General features: G+C 38.0%; 1 protein-coding gene across 2 annotated transcripts in view; it reads left to right on the top strand.

The window, feature by feature from the left end:
* Positions 1 to 6545: 6545 nt before the first annotated feature.
* The window catches only part of LOC131436009 (cytoplasmic polyadenylation element-binding protein 2), a 701408-nt gene continuing 692599 nt past the window's right edge, over positions 6546 to 15354 (top strand). For both annotated transcript variants that reach the window (XM_058604425.1, XM_058604416.1), the window contains exon 1: positions 6546 to 6994. The gene's annotated coding sequence lies outside the window, so the exon portion shown is untranslated. The remainder of the gene's footprint in view (positions 6995 to 15354) is intronic.

Genomic DNA, 15354 nt, shown 5'->3' with positions numbered 1-15354 from the left:
CAACATGATTACTATTTCGCACAACTACACTCCTATTGAACGCTGGATGACTTCATAATTAGTAATGTTCACTTGCCACTTGTTTAATTAACGATTGAAAACTTCAAAAATTACCCAACAAGCAATAAAAGTCTTTAAGAATATGAGATGGAAGTTTTTCACTTAGTTCACTTGATTGCGCTTCGTTTTCATCTCATTTGGTTTTGCAAAGTTGCCAAGTTTTCTCATAACGTTACAACAAAAAAATGTTTTCCTTCTTGAAATTATCATCAACAAGTATTTTTTTGGTATCCGTGACATTAGTTTAATTATATTGTTGATATTTATATTTCAATAAAATTGTTTCGGCTTCGATTATTACCAGAAAGAGCGTGTTGAATACTAATGAAATAACCATTGTGGCAAATCTAGTAGCACTGGTTTCTTTCCGCAATACGTCACCATAGCAATGTTAAGTGTGTGTGTGTCATCGGTTGTGCATAGAGATGCCAGATATTTTCATAGAAATATGTATCTGCTCTATCTGTTTTCACTAATAAAATGAATCAGTATGAATTGTGTGAATTTTATAACTATTAATTGAAAACGGAATCACCCAAAGCGGTACACTTCTTACCTGTAAGGTTGTTCATGGTGAAATGTGCAAAGCAATTCTGTTACAGCTCGCTTGACCTGGTGCAATGATGTCTACCGCAATTTGTTATGGCATACTATGCATTAGTTATTATAAACTCGTTTGCACCCACACAAATTGGTTTAAAATTTTAATATAAATGTTTAACAGTGTTTATCATCAAATATTTGCACAAAAAATTTCCATTTTAACATGTGATTTGTCCGTTTATCGATAAACTAACTCAAATACTAACAGATGCTCAGAGAGGAAAGTCTAACATTTTACTTTACTCTTTTTATGAATCTTTACAAATCTGTATTAAATTTAGAAAATCTGTAAAAATCTGTAATCTGATTTGAGTCAGTATGCGAACGCAAAAATCCATACAATACAGATAAATCTGTATAGGTGGCATCTTTGGTTCTGCATTTTGTTCAGGCTAATGCCTGAATAGTAACAATTCTGTTTATTTAAGTTCTCCAAATTAACTGCACAGTAAAATTTCTAATTTAAAACGAAAGGTAACGAAAACGATCCAAAAAATTTTCAACGTCGAAATGACTACAAACTGTTTCTAAAAATATCGTGTGTTGTCCCATAGTTGGCATTAGGCATTTTTTAAGGAAAATTCTGACATTTTGAATCTGAGAGTGTAATAGTGCCATATTTTGGTTTTGATTGCTGTCGCCATTACTAATTTATGGGATGAATAAAGGACCAATGATAGGATGAATATAAAACCTTTCAGATGAAATTAGGAGCACAGTAGTGAACATATCAGAAGTGTTTTAGCTGATTTTTTTAAAAATATTTTATTTTCCAAGGAATTCACAATGTCAGGGTGGCAAGTGAATTGCCGATTTCAATTTCCCGGTTTTTCCCGGTTATTTGAGATAAAAATTCCCGGTTTTTGGAATAGGCTAAAATCGCCTCTGTTTAGTTTTTTTAAAATATTTTTAACTGAAACTTTAAACAGATATCCCATGTCCAAAAAGGATCATTGTAATAGGTCCGCTAAAAGGTGGATTCAAATACTTTCCAGGCATTTCGATGTATAAATAAAAAATATTCATTATAACATGTGCATATAAGAAAAGCACGTAACCGATTTCTTCCGAGTGCAGATGACTGTTTTTATTTTTTTTTTTGGTATACATATGATTGAAAATAAATTAATAATTCACAACAATCCAAAAAACAATCTATGCTTGCAACTTCAAATCATTTTGTACAGAGCTTTCTTCGCTCCTTCCGGAAGTGAAAATGGAAATCTCAGTTCGGCGGGAGAATTATAAACGGCATATTGGCCAAGGATGGCTTTTATCGTATCAAAGAACGCTCTCTACCAACTCTTCACACGATTCAATCAGTGCCATCAAAGAGAGACGGATATCATCGCAGCAACAAAAAACCGGCATGATTCATTTAACATAGAATGGACACCAGTGCGAAAGCGAATTTCTCACGATGACCTGTCTGAGCATCACGGGTTAGCACGCTGCTGTGGGGATTCTCTCTGAAGCAAAAAACGACCGTTTATTCTCGTTTTGCGATCCGATTCTATACGGGCAGTGGATAATTGTGATAGAATCATTTTACTGTTGCCGCTTATTCTAACTATGTGCATATAACCTTTGTATAAGTTGTTTCTAGGAAAATAGCTGTGAATGCTCCGGACCAGGGTTTTGAAATATTATATATTGTGACCTAGTATGAGAATCATCAAGTCGATTTATCTGAGATAATTATCAACTTGCGATTCTCTCTTGGTAAATTCATCATCGAACCGATCATTGCCGGACTGTATATATTTTGTTAAGGGCTGTGAAATACTCAGAGTATGAAATGGAGTGAAGAAATGTAGGAAAATTCTCTCACGGTTCATGCTTTGAGAAACAGCGAGTTCTTGTAGCATCTTCTACCAGATTGAAAATATTGTATACAATGTAGGGAAATATCGGCTTTCTGTCAAATTATCGGCAATCACAAACACTGATGATGGCACAGCGAATCTAACATAATATCGTCATTGCCAGGGCTTCGGTCATGGTACAATAAATTGTTATATGGACATATACTGTTTTAATTATGTCGCTTGCAAGTACATCTGTTTAATGAACGATACCCTCAGATGAATTATCATGCTGTGATTGTGATGAAAACCATAAAACCAATTATTAACAAAATCCTGTCAGACCAAAAATTTGAAAATTTCATGAAATAGAATTGAATTTAAAATCATTAGATGTCTTAGATGTGTGTATTAGAAGATTTCGCAAAACCGTTCGGCTGCCACGACTTGCTCTTTTAAAACACCAATTTCTTTCTAATGTATCTGTTAGTTAATAAACAATGTTCAAGATTTCAATGCGTTGATGGGCAAATAAATCAAACGATAGCAGTTGTAATGAACAATATATCGATCTGTTTTTTTTTTCCTAATAGGATTCTAAAGGCTCGTAGAGTAATCAGAAAAATAATCAGAAAGTGCGAGTTCTTCATGATGAACTCTCCGCTGGTTTTAAACCAGTTTTATTCCCAATAGCTTAACTAATATATCTATATGATAAATCTTTCTACAATTGATCTGATTCTAGCAGATCAATCAATAACATTCAGGGTTTCAAAATAAGCAATGATTAGTTCAATTAGTTATATATTCTACCAGCTTAGAACTAATCGACTAGAATACAATCAAAATGTAAACCCTGAAATTGTTTTGGGAAATATAGATATAGCCTTATATAATTTAAATCATTACTTTATTGAAGTTCCAAACGCTCAAACTAAATTCAATACACCTTTATCTACAACAACATCAACGTTCTTGTGATCCTACTATGCAGTAGTTGAAGACCTTTAAAAGAAAATTAAACATAAAGCTTGCTTCAAATAGAATTGGAACAAAGACAATTGCCTGTATTTCAGTTATTTATTATTGTATTCAAGATCTTTTTTTATACAAATGTAGCGTTTTCTTCATACTTTTAAGAAAAAATACGGATAAAATTATTCGTCACGGTTTTGAAGGAATTCTCGAATTTTTCCTGTAACACGGCTCAGTAGGCGGCGCACACGTTCTTCGTCCATCGTTTTAGCTATCTCATTCCACCAGGTCGTCATCTGATTGATGTCTTTGATAACCTTTCCCTTTGCCTTGAGTCTCCTTTTCATGATTGCCCAGTATTTCTCAATAGGGCGGAACTGGGGGCAGTTGTGTGGGTTAAGGTTTTTTGGAACCAACTGGACCACTTTCTCTGCATACCATTCTTAAACGACTTTGCTGTAATGACAGCTTGCCAAATCTGGCCAAAACATTACAGGATGGTCGTGGGATCGAATGAACGGCAAAATTCGTTTTTGGAGACACTCTTTTTGGTATAGTTCCGATGTCGTTGTCTTATTTGTAACGAAAACTTTCGTTTTTTTGCCGCAGCTGCAAATGCCCGGCCAAATCATAAATTTTCTTGCAAATTTGTCGGCAAAAACAAATTTAAATTTGGCTGGAACATCCCCCCGAGCCGTTGCCAAGTAAAATTTTTGACCTGGGATTTGACCGAAGTCAGCCTTGACACAGGTTCCATCGTCCATCAGAAGACATCCGTTGAACTTGGTCAGCACCTGGTCATATAGTTTCCGAGCACGAATTTTGACCACACTATTCTGTTTCATGGTCCGATTTGGCTGTTTGCTAGCTCGATACGACTTGATTCTCTCCCGGAGTCGAGTTCTCCTCACGGTACTATGGGCAGCACCGAATTTTCTGGCCAAATCACGGTCCGACAGATTAATCGTCTTCAAAATCTTACCACGCAATTTCCGGTCGTCAGTTCGACTCCGACGATCGGCTTGAGGCTTCCGAATCGTCGTCAATGTTTCCTTATACCGTTCGATAACGCGCCATACGGTATTTCTGGGCAATTTCAGCTGTTTAGCTAGCCTAGATGCAGACCACAATGGATTTTCCAAATAACTGTGCACAATTTTTTTTCCTTCTTTCGGCTTCCATGTTGATTGTTTACAAAGTACAGTCGATTTTCGGAATGTCAAAAATCATACGTGAAGCTGACAAAATTCCCGACAAGTGGGCGCCAAGAGCTTCCAAATCCGTCCACCAGGAGCGCCACAATATGAGCAAAAGTTTGTTCCAATTCTAAATGAAGCAAGCTTTAGATTCACTAAACAAATCAATCCATTTTCTAAATCTTTCTAAGATTCTATACTAGTCCTCAGAAACCAGTTTCAACTCTCAAAAAAACGGTGAATAAGTTCAAAGTCGACAACTCCTCCAATCTTGCGAGTCCTTTTGACATCTCACAGTAATATAAGCATAACACAAGTATTGTCTCTAGATGACATTACTGAGACAAATTATGATGAAACGAGGGCAATCATTAACAAACTTAAAAACATGAAGGCTCCTAAAAATGTTCAATAATTTTGTGAAAAATTTCCCTATGTTATCTTGAGATTTTGCCATAAATTTTGCAGGTGTGTTGAATACTTATTCAAAAATTTAATAAAAATCCAAATTATCCTTATTTTTCGAAATGAGCTTTCATTGTGCTGTTATTGATAACAACTAAAAAAAACTATGATGCTTCCTGTTTGCTTTAAAACTGCCTGCAAGCTTCTAAAAATCGTTGAACGAGACATGGGGTGTTGGTCCAATTCCAAATGGACAATAAGTTATTTCAACACTCGTACTGAACATTTCGCTCAAACGAAAACTTGGGTATTGTCTCCTACTTTTCAATTGTTGAAAAAAAAAATCATTATGCTAACAACTGTTACTCATAGGTGAGCTAGTAAAAATTTTCTCAGTTTTTCACTAAAATTCCCGACTTTTTCCCGGTTTTTCCCGGTAAAATCAAATTCCCGACTTTTTCCCGGTTTTCCCGGTCACTTGCCACCCTGCAATGTGGAGCAAACCGAATTGAGCAGAGATATGAAAAAATCGAAGTGATTTTAGTGGCAAAATTGAGTTTTTATAGTAACGTCCTTACAAATGAGATGAAATAGGGAGCCCTTACCCTAGTAAGAGAATGTAAACAAAGAGAAACTGTCACTTGCTTATACGGCCATTTGAAAAATCAACCGACATTTGTTCAATTGAGAAATGAAAATAGAGCAAAACAAAAAAAGTATAAGCGACAACTATGAACAATCAAAAAAACAAGAAAAGCCGAATCTTCGTACTTCGATAGTGCTATATATAGAAAAATGTCTTACCGAGAAATTCCGAAACCTGTTGACTTTAAGTCATCAAACCTGCAATCTTTTGAGAAGACAACTCAGTTTTAAAAAAACGTTTTTCGCACATCCAACGGCGACTGCTGTCATTTCCAATCAGCCGCTCGGAATAGTTTGCCCTAGCCGTTCGCAGCCGCACGGGTTCGAATATTCGAACTTGAACCTGCTGATGAGCATGCTTTCTCGCTTTTCCGCTTTTGCTGCACTCACTCGCTCACTGAAAACCATGCGCGATAACAGCGAGGGACACTCACGCTCTCATGATTCTCGGTATGCATTTTCCAACTGTGCTGTGCAACACTGTTGACGTTTGTCCGCTGCTTCACCATCGCTGCCTGTCTGTTTATTTCGGAACTCACGAGAGAGAGAGAGAGAGAGAGAGAGTCAGAGATACAGCGTAAGCAAGCAAGCAAGCAAGAGAGAGTGTGTGTTTAGAGCAGGTTGTTGTGGCCACCGTCGTATCGATACTGTCCGTGTTGGTGGTTAGGAAAATTCATACTTCCTCCTTTCGTTCGTCTCCCTCATCGCGAATCTCGCTCTCACACACACGCGAGTGGTCAGTGCGAAGAAGCACTGAACGACGTTGCCGCACTCCGGATATCACTGTACCATCCTATCGCTCGCTCTCTTTCGCTCACTGCTCGCGGAAAACTCGTCGCCGTGTTTGACTGGTGTGTTTTGCGGACTCTGCCAGAGGAGCAAAATTTTCGTTCGGTCGGTCGAGTGTTGTTTGCCCTGCTGTTTTATATTAGATTTTTGGCAGTGGTCGCGATCTCCGAAAATCGAGCGTCTCGTTTCCGGGTTGCAGGTTCTGCGATACCGTATCGTAGCCGGAAGTTTGGTACGAATCGCGAGTGATCGTTTCCGTGTGGTGTCCCGGTTGGTTCCAGCATTCAAGGACCTCGCTCGTTCCGTACGCTCGCTGCTGGGCCCTGGTGGAAGTTTTTTTTTCGCACAACACAACGTTTGCTAGCGGATTAGGGGTGCCCCCAGCAGGAGCCTCCATCGGTGCAGTGTGGCGTCTCTGTGTGTGCGTGTATGTGAGCAAGACTGTCGGCCAAACTTGTGAAGTGGTCACGTAAGAGGATATATCCAGGGGCTCCTTGTTTTGTAGTCGTCATCGTCGTAAGTGAAGTGCCAGGCTAGAACAGTTGAAATTAACGGGGTGCTGCTGCTGCTGCTGCCACTGTTACTGTTGCCTGCCAAAGTGATTTCTAAGCAAACTTGCAGACAAATTTCCGAGGTCATCGTGCCTAGAGTTTGGTGCATCTATGTCACAGTCATGCCATGGCACATAGACTACCGTCCGCGTCTGCAGAAGCCATGGAAAGGGATTTCCTGACATTGGCCACCCACCCACCACCCATCGGGGTAGACTTCGAAGTGCGTGCATCAACACCAACGTGTAGAAGCACACACACACACACACTTAGAACGTCGGGTATCAGGACAGTGTGTTTTTTTCGGGGTCGCCTCGGTCTGTCGGTGTTTATTTTTTTTTGTGTGCTTCCATTATGACATTGCAGCTGATGGTCGTCGATGTTATGAAATCAGCGACGTTTCGAAAATTTGCTAGTGATGACGACAAATGCCAGCTATTTTTGGCTACAATTAGACAAGAATGAATCCGCTTGAACCAAGTAAGGAGACAACCTGCTTGTGTGCATGGTTGACGTGAAAGGGACATCACATGCGAGTGGTAGTGGCGTGAAAATCATTTTCTCGATTAATTTTTTTCGCTCTCAGGTTGGCAGCGCTGGTGTTTGTACACTTTAGCTCGCCGTGTGTTGTTCGATGGATCGAACGGGGCGAGGAGTGTTTTAGTTTTTCACGGAAAACCACGGTCTCTCTCTCGTACTACCACTGCTTTCTTACACACACACACACACACTCACATTTCGCTGGCGTCCGTCGTCGGTGTTAGTGGCATCCGTGCCGTGTTAGTTTGTATTTATGTTTACGGATTTTGACAAGTCGGAAAACCCGTCCGCTCCAGTGCTTTCCGCCCGTTTTTGCTAGCTCCACTCGAAGCAACTACGGTAGTACGGCGGCGTCTAGCGATTTTCATTGCACCCCGGGGGAGATTTAATTAGTTCCTTCACGTTTAGGGTGCTCGAGAGGGGGGTGGAACGAAACCGTGTACGGTGGTACGGATTGAAACGGATTGAACTAGGAAGGAACGCACCACACCGCAGCGGCTCAACTCGACTCGACTCGACTCGACTACGGCGGGGCGAATTTTGTGGTGAAGCAACTTTTTCCGAAGTTTGTTGGTTTTATGGTAATGATGGATTTCGGAAATAGTTATGTTTGGTTTTTGGGGTGGAACGATTACTTTTACCTCTAATCCAAACTTTGGAATTGAATCAAAATGTTGACTTTTGACAGGATTAGAGTGACTTCCGATGCCGTTACCGTTGTTTGAATGTTTGAATGATGTCGCGTCATGTTAGATAAACTTTTGTATGAATGAATGTAATATTCAGGTGATAAATTTGCGATTCAGCCTAGATTTGCAAGAGGCCTCTGATATTTAAAACAGAAGTTTTCGTAACAGATTAAATTCGAATGCAAATTATGCCTTTTTGCCATTCTCATACAGAAAGGCTATGCACGTGCGTGTGTGTGTGTGTGTGTGTGTGTGTGTGTGTGTGTGTGTGTGTGTGTGTGTGTGTGTGTGTGTGTGTGTGTGTGTGTGTGTGTGTGTGTGTGTGTGTGTAACAAAAATATGCACTCACTTTTCTCAGAGGTGGCTGAACCGTTTTTCACAAACTAAGATTCAAATGAAAGGTCTCATTATCCCATAGCTTACTATTGAATTTCATCCCAAGCCGTTTTCCGGTTCCGGAGATATAGGATCATGTTCACGAAAATGGAAAAAAATATGCACTCACTTTTTCCAGAGATGGCTTAACCGATTTTCACAAACTAAACTTCAAATAATAGGTTTTTTTTAATAACTATTTATTGGAATATGAGTTAAAATTAAATTATTAGGATTCTGTCAAGACTTTTTTTTTTCAAACTATAATAATATCATAAGCTTTCTTTGTTATAAACTACCATCACCTTTTCGAAATTTGTAAACAGTTATGTCCAGTTAATATAGAAAATTGAACAAAGTAAGCTGTGTGCTAGGTGGGTGCGTTTTCTTCTTCTTCCGTACCAGCACGTTCCGATGCGCACCGATTTTGCATCATTTTGTAAGACAGTTTAAAAGTTTTAATACTCATTATCCTATAATTTCGGAACCGGAGGTCAGATCTAGATGAAATCTAGATCTAATCTTCAAAGACACAGAGAGCAATTTGAATCATGATTTGTGAAAATCGGTTTAACCGTTGCTGAGGAATCAAAATGAGTTCCGTTTTTTGGAGCTTTTTTTTCACTATTACCGGTGCGTTCGGAAACGGAAACCAGGCACTAGTGGTCCCAAAGTAGATTTATATATCCACCTGCTAACAAGATCTGTCAACTAGATGAATTTATCAGTCAATTTTACAAAAATTTGCACCTCGTTTCGCCATCGCTTGTGAAAAAATACTCACGAAATTGGAAATTTTTACTAATCGCACTATAATACCGGAACCGGAAGTCGGATCTCGATCAACTTTTCAGGGACTTTTCAAAGAATGTTAAGACCTTTCATTTGCATCTTAGTTTGTAAAAACCACTTAAGAAAATTGAATGCGCATTTTCTCATAGATTTGCACATATTGTCTTGTAATTCTGGAACCGGAAGACGGATCGAGATAAAATTCAATAGCGATCCATGGGACCGTAAGACCTTTCATTTTAATCTCATGTAGAAAGGGTATACAATCACTGTGAAAACCGACTTTTGAACCGAGGCCCGGAGGGCCGAATTTCATATAACATTCGACTAGGCTCGACAAACTGAGCAAATGTAGCAAATGTGTGTATGTGTATGTGTGTATATGACGAATAATGTCACTCGATTTTCTCAGATATGGCTGAACCGATTTTCACAAATAGTCTTATAGTCCGATAGATCGCTATTGAATTTTATCTCTATCCGTCTTCCGGTTCCGGAATTACAAGGCAATATGTACAAATCTATGAGAAAATGCGCATTCAATTTTCTCGGAAATTCCTTAACCGATTTTTACAAACTAAGATGTAAATGAAAGGTCTTGAAATTCTTAAAAAAAAAGTCCCCGAAATGTTGATCCAGATCCGACTGCCGGTTCCGGTATAACAGGCGCGATAAAGGAAAAATTTTCAATTTCTTGAGGATTTTTTTACAAGCGATGGCGAAACGGTGGTGCAAATTTTTATAAAATTGACTGGTTAATTCATCTAGTTGGTGGATCTACTTTGGGACTAGGTACTTGCTGGTACGAAAGAAGAAAACGCACCCACCTAGCTTGCTTTGTTCAATTTTGTACCGCGTGCAGAGTTGCCATATTCAAATCTATATTAACTTGACATAACTTTTCACAAATTGAAAAGGTTATGGTAGTTTACATCACAGAAATTTTTTGATTTTATTCAAGTTTGATAAAGAAAATCTTGACAGAATCTTCTAGTGATAAAAAACATAAGTAATATGAGACAGGCATCATTACACCACTAGATAAAAAAGGCTCCAGATGAAATTTAATAGCGCACTAAGGGACTACAAGGCATAAAAATTGAGTCTAAGTCGAGGAAAAGCGGTTGAAAGATCTCTGAGAAATCGAGTGTACTTTTACTTCATTTTTTGCACATTTTACCCCGTTACTCCGGAACCGGAAGTTCGATCCGGGTTAAGTTCAATAGAAACCCTATGGGAGACAGAGACCTTTCATTTTAATATAATCGGGCGCACATTTTGTTACACACACAGACATTTGCTCAGTTCGTCGAGTTGAGTCGAATGATTTTCAAATACATGAATTGAACGAATCGTCGCACAAAGCGTATCATGCGATGTTACGACACGTTTTGTTCGCTAGTAAAACAGACACTAACTATGGATGGTACTAAACCATGAGTATTTTTAATTGACTAACCTGAAGAAGACATATTTGTGTATGTTCCTTAAGACGGTCAATTTATAACCAAAATGCTCTAAGAAATTGATCTTTTCTTTTTTTTTTTTTTCGTCAAGCAAATGTAGACTACATATAAATGGTTTACAATGTTTACTCAGATACTACGCATTATTTCTACGACTAAGCTGGAATTTCATATCATTTTTGGACATACCAAGATCAAGATGTTCGCAATATTGGTTGTAGTGGCGCATTATTCGATTGATTGGGCTATATTTTGCATAATTTGTTCTAGTGTTTCGTTCTACAAATAATTTCCTGGTTCGTAATTGACGGTAATAAAGAAGGTGATTGAATGCGTTGAGAAATAATGTCGCTGATAAAATAAAGCATTGCAAGGTCGCGGCGTTCTTTAAGTGTTTGAATATTGATGAGCATGCAGCGTGCTTCATATGATGGTAGAGGAAATGCTGTCCAGTTTAATTTACGAAGTGCATATAAAAGAAATTGTTTTTGAATAGATCCGATGCGTTCTTCGTGAATAATATTGTATGGATTCCATACTAGGCTGCAATATTCCAAAATAGGTGTGTATGGGTCCTGAAAGTTATGACTGAAGCGTTTAATAAAGCCCAGCATCCTATTTGCTTTATTAATTATGGTATTGTAGTGTTCCACAAAAGTGAGCTTGGAGTCTAAGATTACGCCTAAATCTCGTACAATTTTACATTTTTCTACAAGTTGGTTTCCTAGACGTCTGTTTATAGACATAGTTTCATTTTTCCTGCTGAAAGTTATTGAGTTACATTTTTTTATATTGAGTTAGAGTAGATTTTTGCAGCACCAAATGTGCAATAGATTGATTTCGTTCTGAATAATTTTTAATTTCCATGAAGAGTTTCATGTCGTCTGCATATAAGCACTTTCAGATTTTTGAGTATGAAGGAAATGTTGTTTATATGTAAAATGAAAAGGAGAGGCCCTAAGTGAGAACCCTGAGGTACGCCAGAAGTTACATTAATTGGTTTCGACAGAATGTTTTGGAAGCGGACTACCTGTACACGATTCGTTAAGTATGATTTGAGCCATTCCAAAAGGCTATGTTCTATACCATATTTTTGTAGTTTGTGTAGAAGTAATGGTATGTCAATACGGTCGAAGGCTTTGCTAAAGTCTGTGTAAAGAGTATCTACGTAGTTGCCGGCGTCCATTGCATTCAGAATGAATGTCATAAATTCTAAGAGATTTGTTGTTGTTGAGCGGCCTTTAAAAAAGCCATGTTGTTTGTTTGTTATTACATTTTTAAGTTGATGAAAAAGTTTTTCGTTTACAATTTTTTCAAACAATTTTGGAATGCATGAAATAATGGCTATTCCACGGTAGTTCCGAATGTTAGATTTAGCACCAGATTTAAATATTGGTACAAAAAAGGAAGATTTCCATGCTTTAGGAAAAGTACATTTATTAAGTGATAGGTTAGAAAGTAGTTGTAGTGGTAGTGTAAGTTCTTCAGCAAGATTTTTTAAAAATATTGGTGGTATACTGTCAGGTCCAGGCCTTTTTGAGGCGTCTAAGTTTTTCAGTGCTGTCAAAATGTCATGTTCTGATAGATAGTTTACAGAGATGGAGTTGGAAAATGCAGGTATGAAAGAGAAGTATTCACGGTCACGGTCAGTTTCTGAATAAGATGTATATACTTCTTGAAAAAAATTCGCAAATTGATAGCAGATTTCTGTACTATTTTTCCCTACATGTTCGTCGAGGTGCATTTGAGATGGAAAATTGTTGCTTTTTAGTTTAGTTTTTGTGTAGTTAAAAAAGTTCTTAGGACAAGTCTTTATTTCGTTTTCAATTTTGCGGTTGTATTCTTCGTGTGCTGTGTTAATGGCTATTTTGAGTTGATTGCATAGGTTTAAGTAATTTTGAAGATGAGCATCACTTTTTTCTTGTTTGTAAGTTTTGTGTGCTTTTTGTTTCCTATTTTTCAAATGTTTTAGTTGTGAGTTGAACCATACAGGTAATTTGCTGTTATGATTTTTTCTTCTGCTTTTTATGGGCAAAGTTTCGGCTAATATTTTGTTTATAATGTGATAAAATTTGTTTACTTCGACGTCGACATTTCCTTCTGTAGGGTAACAGAGGTATTTTGGCCACTTCATATATTTTGGCCCACCTAACAAACTTCATCGATTTCATCGGAATTTATCGATGTTAAGTAACTAATTTTGCATCAATTTGAAGCTAATCACATTAAATTACCTATTTTTTTTATAAATACGTTTATTTCTTAAGGCAATTTACATAAGTTTTTCTTCGCCGTATCATCACTTTTACATAGAATTCTTAACCTAATATAATACTAATATAGTCATAGCGATTTGAGTTTAATAAAACATTTTTTTTTATATTTTAAATATCATATTAGCTATTTCGTTATTTATTATTAAATCTACTTAAGAACATTATTTGAACCAAGCGATTAACTGCTATAAATTATAAGATAAGCTTAAATTTTTATACATTTTGTTGTTGATTTCGTAACCTATTTTGAGTTTGTTTGTATCAGCACATCATTTTTATTAAAATTTTGCTATTGGATGAACTAATGGACGCAGTAGGAGTCAGAACTAACCCTCAAAAGGGTCAATTATTAAATTGAAACTTCAATTGTCTTTATGAAATGGTAAAGAAGTTTCATGTAAGAAAGGTCACGACAAGCAAGAATGTCTCGAACTGGGACATTGGATAGTCTACCTTGGGTACGCAGGGAATTTATTAGTTGAGATCTGACATCACGATACTCCACGCATGTCCAAACGACATGATCAATATCGCGATAGCCTTTGCCACAAGCACAATGATTAGTTTCGGAAAGTCCAATTCGAAGGAGATGTGCATCTAAGGTGTAGTGATTGGACATGAGTCTGGACATCAAACGAATGAAGTCCCTACTCACATCCAGCCCCTTGAACCATGCCTTTGTCGATATTTTAGGAATAATTGAGTGCATCCACCGACCTAGATCATCTCTATCCCAAGAAGCTTGCCAGCTGGCAAGTGTTCTTTGGCGAGTCGCGCTATAAAATTCGTTGAAAGCAATCGGTCGCTCATAAATTTCACCTTCAATAGCACCACGTTTGGCAAAACTATCGGCTCTTTCATTGCCTGGAATGGAGCAATGAGCCGGGACCCAGACTATTGTGATTTGATAATTATTATTCAATATGTCGTTCAGACACTGTTTTATTTTGCCCAAGAAAAACGGTTCATTTTTGCCAGCAGCGTTTGAGCGAATAGCTTCAATTGCACTCAGACTATCTGTGAAGAGGAAATAATGGTTTGGAAATAATGTGACGATTACATTCAAGCTATAATGAACTGCTGCTAACTCTGCTATATAAACAGATGCAGGTTCTTGAAGCTTGAATGAGGCCGAAACATTATTGTTGAACATACCAAACCCTGTCGCTTCTTCAATTCGCGATCCGTCCGTGTAAAACATTTTCTCAGAGTCAATATGCCTGAACTTACGTGAAAATATTTTTGGGATTTCCATAGAGCGTAGGTGATCCGGGATTCCACGCACTTCGCGCTGCATGGATGTATCGAAAAATAAAGTTGAGTCAGGGACATTTAGGAGGCTGACACGGATAGGAATATATCTTGAAGGGTTGATTTCCTGTGACATATGGTTAAAATATATAGTCATGAATCTTGTTTGAGATTGAAGCTCAACTAACCTTTCAAAGTTATTAATAACTTGGGGATTCAGTACCTCGCATCTTATTAGCAGTCGCGACGAAAGCTCCCAAAAACGATCCTTCAATGGAAGAACTCCCGCCAGAACTTCAAGACTCATTGTATGTATGTGTCGAGTGCATGCAGCCTAAAGAAATTCGCAAACAACGATACTGAATTCGCTCCAGTTTGATAATATGAGAATTTGCAGCGGAACGAAAGCAAACGCATCCATGTTCCATCACTGAAAGTATCGTTGTCTGATACAATTTTATTAGATCTTGCGGATGAGCACCCCACCAATACCCTGTTATCGTTCGAAGAAAATTTACTCTTTGTTGGCATTTTGTTATCAGATACCTAATGTGTCCTCCCCACGTGCATTTGGAATCAAACCACACCCCGAGGTATTTGAAAGTTGGATCATTCTTCCCATCATATGAAGCCGAAGTTGCGCGGGATCATGCTTTCTTGAAAAGACGACCAGCTCTGTTTTCTCCGCAGAGAATTCGATACCCAGATGAACAGCCCAAACGGACAATTTATCTAAGGTATTTTGCAATGGTTTTTGCAGATCAATAGCTTTGGATCCAGTAACTGAAACCACGCCATCATCTGCCAATTGCCTTAGTGTACATGGGGTTACGAGACAGCTGTCAATGTCGCTTACATAGAAATTATACAGGAGCGGACTGAGGCATGAGCCTTGCGGGAGACCCATGTAGCTAATTCTGAATGTTGCCAAATCGC

The sequence above is a fragment of the Malaya genurostris genome, chromosome 1 (assembly GCF_030247185.1).
Source record: "Malaya genurostris strain Urasoe2022 chromosome 1, Malgen_1.1, whole genome shotgun sequence".
NCBI lineage: Eukaryota > Metazoa > Arthropoda > Insecta > Diptera > Culicidae > Malaya > Malaya genurostris.
This window is presented reverse-complemented; position numbering and strand designations above follow the sequence as displayed.